The sequence below is a fragment of the Mandrillus leucophaeus genome, unplaced genomic scaffold (genome assembly GCF_000951045.1).
Source record: "Mandrillus leucophaeus isolate KB7577 unplaced genomic scaffold, Mleu.le_1.0 Scaffold604, whole genome shotgun sequence".
NCBI lineage: Eukaryota > Metazoa > Chordata > Mammalia > Primates > Cercopithecidae > Mandrillus > Mandrillus leucophaeus.
The window spans coordinates 1084963-1091143 of record NW_012106520.1 but is presented as its reverse complement, the minus strand read 5'-3'; the positions used below and the strand labels follow the sequence as shown (position 1 = coordinate 1091143).

At 44.5% G+C, this 6181-nt stretch overlaps 1 pseudogene; it reads left to right on the top strand.

Annotated features, from left to right (window-relative positions):
• Positions 1 to 2958, top strand: part of LOC105553723 — a 13760-nt pseudogene extending 10802 nt beyond the window's left edge.
• Positions 2959 to 6181: the final 3223 nt, after the last annotated feature.

Here is a 6181-nt window from a genome sequence, read left to right as displayed (position 1 = left end):
GCAATCCCAGCACTTTGGGAGGCTGAGGTGGGTGGATAACCTGAGGTGAGGAGTTCAAGACCAGCCTGACTAACATGGAGAAACACCATCTCTACTAAAAAAAAAAAAAAAAAAAAAAATAGGCAGGTGTGGTGGCATGCACCTGTAGTCCCAGATACTCGGGAGGCTGAGATGGGAGGATCCTTTGATCCATGATCACATCAATGCATTCCAGCCCAGGTGACAGAGCAAGACCTTGTGTCAAAAAAAACCAGAAAATATCTGTGAACCACATACATTTTAAATTATCCAGTAGCCATGTTTTAAAAAATGTAAAATAGGTAAAGCTAATTTTAATAATTATTAACATTAACTCACAAAATGCTGATTTCAACACAACATTTTCAAATTATCAGTGAGAGGCTGGGTGCAGTAGCTCACACCTGTAATCCTAGCATTTTGGGAAGCTGAGGCAGGTGGATCACCTGAGGTTAGGAGTTCGAAACCAGCCTGGTCAACATGATGAAACTTCGTCTCTACTAAAAATACAAAAATTAGCTGGGCATGATGGTGTGCTCCTGTAATCCCAGCTACTTGGGAGGCTGAGGCAGGAGAATCACTTGAATCCAGGAGGGTGGAGGTTGCAGTGAGCCGAGATGGTGCCACTTCATTCCAGCCTGGGCAAAACAGTGAAAGTCCATCTCAAAATAAATAATCACTGAGAGATTTTACATTATTTCTTCATCCTGAGTCTTTAAAACTTAGATATTACATGCCTACAGCACATCTCAATTTGGACTAGTTACATTTCAACACTGAATGGCCACACATGGCTAGTGACTACCATATTGAACAGTGCGGGTCTACAGGCTTGATTAGATGACAGGTAAAATTTTTGGCTGTGATACATCTTAGATGGTGGTATGCATTTCATGTTATACTGCCACAGACCACTATTTAACGGTAGTGTTTATTGTTAACATGGACCGATATTTCTATAATAAAGAGACTTTCTTCCCTAATCATACTCAGCAAGTAATCCTCGGGGTAATTCTTTAGTACCATGGAAATATTTTTGGAACAAGTGAAAAAAATTGACTATAGACTGGACAATAGAGGGTTTTATGGAATTTGATTTTTCTTAGGTAAGACATGGGCATTATGGGATGTAGGAGAATGTCCTTTTTACTAGGAGCAGGATGAAGTTTTTAGGAGTGAAATATGTTGGCAACTTCTTTTCACACTGCATTAGCAAAACATATTGTGTGTGTGTCTGTGTGTGTGTGTGTGTGTGTGTGTGTGTGTGTGTGTGTGGAGAGAGAGAAAGAAATAAAGCAAATATGTCAAATAGTAACAAGTTTTTAACATAGATAGAGTGTATAGATGTTTATTACACTATTTTTTCAACCTCTATAATTTTGAAATTTTCACAATAAAAAGTTGGGGACAAAATTTTTTAAGTAATAATAGGGCTTATTCTCTACCTAGGACTGTACTAAAGGATTTTTGTGCATTTCATATTTAATCCTTGAAACAACAATACAAGGTAGTTATAATTATTACCCCAGTTTTTCCTGACAATGAAACTAAGGTACAGAGAAGTTCGGTGGTTTTCACAAAGTTACACAGATAATTTTATCAATGACAGGTGAGATTCAAATTGAGTATATCTAACTTGGAATTCGTGTTCTGAATAACAAAAGTATATTGCCTCCTGAGCATTCAAAAGAAATATTTCAAGTTCAGAAAAGTCATTTTTCTAGGTCTTGATAACCTCAATCTTTATTCTAAAGACCAAGCAGCAGTGCGAGGTGAACCCAGAGAGAAGAAAACCCTAATTCAAGACCCCAGATGACAAGGCCACATACCATGACGGTAGTCCAAGGCAGCTGCCTACTTGCAGGACCAGATTCACTGTGTTCTTACATCAAGAAACCTTTGCACTGGCTTGGTCTGTTTCCAGGAACTGGAACCGATGGTTTTCTCCAGCCACCCACAGGCAACAGGCCAACACAAATAATTTCAAATACGACTGGCTCTTAAGCCAGGTTTTATTTCAACTCACTTCTCTCATTGGCTATAGGATGACAAGGATGACGACAGCCACTATTTACTGAACCCTTATTGTTTATGTGCCACACACTGTTCTAAGTTCTCTTCATACAGCACCTAGCTTAATTCTTTCAACAACTCTGGGAGGCATGTTCCAGAAGAAACACAGATGCTGAAGATAGTATGTAGTGCTGAGATAAAACAATTCCAGAATACTTACTTCTCACCACTCCATGGCAGAGTGAGAGGTGCCGTCCCCAGGGAGCTCGTGTGCACTGGAACTGGGCAGAAAAGCCATGAGCTCCTGGGTAGCAGCCGCTTCATCATATTCCCCACTAGGAACCACGAGTGGGGATGGCGTCAGGGGGGACATTCGTACCCACTGGACACCTTCTGGGCTGGCATCTGATGAAGCCCTTTAAAATCCACTATCTTGTTCAAGGTGCAGGACCACACTGGAGCCAATCGTTATTACCTCCATTTCACAGAGAAGAAAATGACACTCAGGAAACTATATGATTTATCCAGAGTCTCACAGTTACGAAGTGGTTTCTGCTATGTAAAAAAATAAATGTTGGTTAAATGAAAGCATGAATGAATGTATACACATACATATAATTTCATAAATTTAGAAACACGTATGTTTTATAAGCCATACATATTTATTCACCAAAGAAAACCTACGGCCTCAATGCCCAAGGATCCCCTGTCAATAGAGGTAGCCCTGATGCTGAGGACTGCAGGGAGCACCTGGCAGAAAGGAGGGAGGGAGCTGAGGCCAACAGGAAGGAAGAAAAAGGACCTAGGGCTGAATCCACAGATCTGAGCAGGCACAAGAAATCCAAGGCAACACCAACTCACCGCAAGAAATCGGAATTCAGACGAAAGCGCAGGGCAGGTGGAAAAAGGAGCACCTATGAACAATGATTCTGCTCGTGAGGAGGGTCTGGGGTATTGACCAAGACGCCTGGTCTGGGCCACAGGGCCTGATGGCACGGGTAGAAACTAGAATGTGAAGGGAGCTAAGGAAAAAAGAGGCTGGAGGGGGTGATATGATTTGACTGTGTCCCCACCCAAATCTCATCTTGAATTGTAGCTCCCATAATTTCCACATGTTGTGGGATGGAGCCAGTGAGAGATAATTGAATCATGGAGGCAGTTTTCCCCATACCGTGCTTGTGGCAGTGAATAAGTCTCACGAGATCTGATGGTTTATAAAGGGAACGTGCTTTTGCTTGGTATTCATTTTCTCTCTTGTCTGCCACCATGTAAGATGTGCCTTTTGCCTTTTGCCATGATTGTGAGGCCTCCCCAGCCACATGGAACTGTGAGTCCATTAAACCTCTTTCTTTATAAATTGGCCAGTCTTGGGTATGTCTTTATCAGCAGCATGAAAATGGACTAATACAGGGGGCAATCTACCCCTGACCAGTCACTTTGGAAAACTAGCTGAAGAGAGCTCCCCCTGAGCTAATTTGGAAAAGGCACCTGCTCTGGGTGGACAAAGGTACAAGCCTCTGTAAAGAGAGCTCAGGTCAGATTCTGGTCCCAACTTGTTCCCTCAGCCAGGAACCTTTGGGCAGTGCACAAACCATACAACTGTATGAAGCAGACTTGAAGTTAAGCAGGCAGTTGGAGAATTTGCATCAGATACCTCTTTGTCCCACTGCAGAGCCTCTGGACCTCACCTGTCTCTCGTTCCAGCTGTGTGGATTGTGACCTCCTACAGACACAACCTGACTGCACCAAACCTCTTACCCCGTTCTTCTATTGACGGAGGCCTCCTCCCCACTCCCCTACCAGGCGCCCAGACAATGCAGGTGCAGCCCACAGGGCAGGGGTAGAACATGCCCTCCTATTAGCTCTTTCTACGCTTGGTGCCCCACGCCCCTCGCTCCTGCTCTCTGAGATTGAACTCCATAATAAAGTAATAGCACCTATGTCCTCCGTATCTCACTTTGTTTTCTGGAAGCCTGCACTAAGGTAGAATCAATGGAAGCCAGGGGCCCACCCAGAAAAGTGCCCATACAAGCAGAAACTGACATGGGGTCTCAGTGGGTTTGTGGCTCCCCTGAAGGCCAGTTTTAAAACCTCAGCCTTGAGGAGAAAGGTAGAAGTTACAGTTCCTCAGTAGAAGCATGGTAGATTTTTTTTATTCCTGGACGCACCCCAGGTCTCTGATTCTGAGAGTGCTCAAGAATGAAGCATGGAGAAGGGAGCTCAACACAGCAGACAGCAGCCTTCAAACACTCGCCAGAAGCCCAAGCCTGGCCAGAGTGAGCCAGCCATCAGATTACTGAAGAACTAGATGAAGATTTAAAATGGATTCTGAGATGAGAGAGGGCATTTCGCCCCCACCACTCTCTGGGTTTTAATCAGCCATCTCCTAACCTCTGCTTACACAGTCTTTTCACAAAAAGTCCTTTGCATCTTAGCAAGAAGCAACAAAATTGCTCCAAAAGATAAACAAAAGGTTAATTACAAAACCTTGCGAACTCCAGAAGCCCACAGGCAAGAACAGCTATTTACTTCCCCAGCTCACAGCTCTGCCTGCCCTGCTGCAGGTGTCTGTCCAATGCATGCAGCCATCTGAATCACTGCACCTGCTCCCACCACACAGCAAAAGAAAATACCACCTGGGATTTGGACAGTTTTCCATAAAGCATTCCAAAGTGAGTATTCCAAAGACAGAAACGTTTGCCTTTTTGGAGACCTTGAAAGGAATCTTGGCATTTCTCCCCATTGTCTTCTAAGGAGGGAAGAAGAATCCCCCAGACTGATGCCCCATCTGTGATGAATATGCGTTCAAGAAGCTGGAGGAAACCATTAGCAACTGCTGCATGCACACGTAAGGCACCAGCCTTGGACATTCATGCTATCATTTTGACAACCTGTCAATCAAAACTGGCGTCCAAATGCCAACCAGAGAATCCCACAAGAAAGTGGACATTTAAGTCTCCCCAGTGCCCTTGCTCCACGCAGACGTGCTGTGGATGAACAGCTGCTTTTCACCAGCCCAGCTCCTCTGAAACTTCCCATTACAAAGGGAGCCACCAGACCCTGCATTTCCAGCACCACAAGCCAGTGCCAGCAGCAGTACCTGTCACAGGAGCCTCATCAGAAAGTCGAATCTGGCAGAGCTGTCTTCTGCCTGTATCTCCAATCCCAATGACGATCAGAACTAGGCACCTGGCAAACAGGTGATGAAAACCTCAGCCCTGGGTCATAAAGCAGCCCTCCTGACATTTGCTGGATTAGGGATGAATGCATCTGGAAATTGACACAATCAGGAAGCTAATGTCACATTTCCAGATCTTCTGAAAACGTAAGCTGTGGGTGTTTAGTGAAACGACGACACATTGTAATAGGGAGCATCAGCAACACTTTGCTGTGGTAAACTGCAGCCTCCATACAGTCAGGCCATGCAGACGCACACAGTGCATGGAAAATTTAATTCACACAGTCACTTGTTTTTCCAACATTTATTCTACAAAGATGCATTCATTGACATTTATGGAAGCAAGTGGGCGGAGCGCAGTTTTCAAATTGCTCTACTCTGCTGGAAGTCCAGTATTCCCAGGGCATTCTTCATCCAACAGGTATTAATTGAGCACCTACTATGTGTCAGGTGCCCATTCCCAGTCCATACTCATAGCTGTGAGTAGCACAAACAGGCTCCCTGCATACGTGGAGTTTAACTTCTACTAGGAAAAAGGACACCAGATAACATGAATAGGCAAAACACCTAGTAAATTGGAAAGCAAAACATACTGAGGAAAAAGTAATGAAGCAGGGAAAAGCGGACAGGATGGTCAAGGTAGGTGAGTGGGATTTTAGATGGAGTTTCCAAAAGTCATGATAAGACCGGGTGCGGTGGCTCACGCCTGTAATCCTAACACTTTTGGAGTCCAAGGATGGTGGATCACTTGAGGCCACAAGTTCAAGACCAGCCTGGCCAACATGGTGAAACCCCGTCTCTAACAAAAAAATATAAAAATTAGCCGAGTATGGTGACACGCACCTGTAGTTCCAGCTACTCAGGAGGCTGAAGTGGGAGAATCGCTTTAACCTGGGAGGCAAAGGCTGCAGTGAGCCAAGATCATACCAGTGCACCCCATCCTGGGCAACAGACCAAGACCCTGTCTCAAAA